The following is a 1,668-nucleotide window of genomic DNA, read 5'->3' as shown; positions in this document are numbered from 1 at the left end:
CCGCGGGCTGCCGCGCGCCGACGCCAGGGGGCGGGCCGGGGGCGGGGCATGCGCCCGGTACCGCTGGAGACCGAGGGAACCCCGAATGCAAACCGGGAAGGGAGCTAGAGCACTCTCATTCCTTCATTTTGCTGTCTCCTAGGGTTCGTCTCCACCCTTCTTCCTCCCTCCTTCTTGCTCTTTCTCTCTTTCTTCCTTGCTTCCTGACCTCCCTCCCCCCCCATTTGCCCAGAAAAACTAGTTTTTTTACCCTCTCGTTAGGGTGGGGAGCGGGGGAGCAGAGAGGGGAGAATAGATTTTGATTGTAACAAAGACGTCTGGCTCCTAATCTAAAATTACTATAGACGTCGGTGTGTGAGCAGAAATTGCAAGAAGATTACAGGGGAGAGGAGATGGTGAATCTCTCACAGTGGCTTCGGGATACTTTTTGAAGCAAAGAGTAAAATGCTTGAATTTCAATTCCAATCAGATTTTTAGGACTGCACATTTAACTGCATGCACTACATATGGTTCAAGAATTTTTAAAACTCTAAAATCTGATTTTAGCTCACAAAACTAATGAAGGGCAGTATATAACTTGAGTGTTTCCTGTTTTCATCTTTACAGTATTTGGTTCATAGTAGATGCTTTTAAAAATGTCTGTGGAAGGAGGGAGCCTGAGCGGAAACTTGGTCTATTTGTTCCTTGTTTCTAATCCTGATAGGTCCCGTCATTAATCTCTCCATTTCCCTTTCAACTTCACAGAGCAAGAGAAGAGGCTTATAATTTATTAGTCTTCTAACCCCAAGAGTCAGGTCGCAAATGAAAATTATATTAATGGAAGCTCACCTGAATTTCCATTTGTAGAGAGCACAGGTACAGTCTGCAAAATCAGCGTTATTTGTGATGAAGAGTAAAAATAGAAATGCAAATGGGAAATCTGATCTCCACCCTTGCCATAGTTGTGTGCTTAAAAACATAAAGAATCATTGATTGGTAAAGTACAAAAGCGCAAAGTGTATATTGTGGCACAAAGTAATTTGCTTAAAAAATTATCTTAACAGTTTTGTAGATGAACTTTACATATTAGCAGTTAAAATACAGACTGTAATATTTTTAAGTCCTAACTGCCTACTTAAGATTCCTCTTCAAATCACCAAAAAAGTACTGAATTTGAGATAAAATTGTAATCTTAAATTTTCATAAATGATTAATACATCATTTTGGAGCATTACAAACTATATTTAATTCATTGATCCTTAAAAGCCACATCCACCAACAATATTATAACAATTTTGAAGTTTGATTACATGAAGCAGAGAAAACCTAAAAGATCAATGAAAGCATCAAGCATTGAAATATAGGGGAAAATATGCTGTTTTCTGCCTTCTTTAAAGAATAAAAAAGTATTTCAAATTTAAAGTAATAGATCCTGAAAAAATGAATTAATAGAAGGTCTATAACCCTCATAAATGAATAAGTAATAATGCCTCAAACCACTACTAATGAAACCCGTTTATCATGAGGTAAATGTTCACAGTGATAAGTATGGTGCAGACCATGGAATTACAATGAAGGGGATACATAATAAGTATGCATATGTATATATGAACATAAGGTCCCCAGTATTATCACTTTGAAATCCATTTTTAATTTTCCATTAAATAAAATATGTTTAGGAGATAAAAT

The sequence above is a fragment of the Carlito syrichta genome, unplaced genomic scaffold, assembly GCF_000164805.1.
Source record: "Carlito syrichta isolate Samal-C Ts95f unplaced genomic scaffold, Tarsius_syrichta-2.0.1 Scaffold315557, whole genome shotgun sequence".
In the NCBI taxonomy this organism is placed as follows: Eukaryota; Metazoa; Chordata; class Mammalia; order Primates; family Tarsiidae; genus Carlito; species Carlito syrichta.
The sequence above is the reverse complement of the archived record's forward strand: the minus strand, read 5'-3'. Positions refer to the sequence as shown.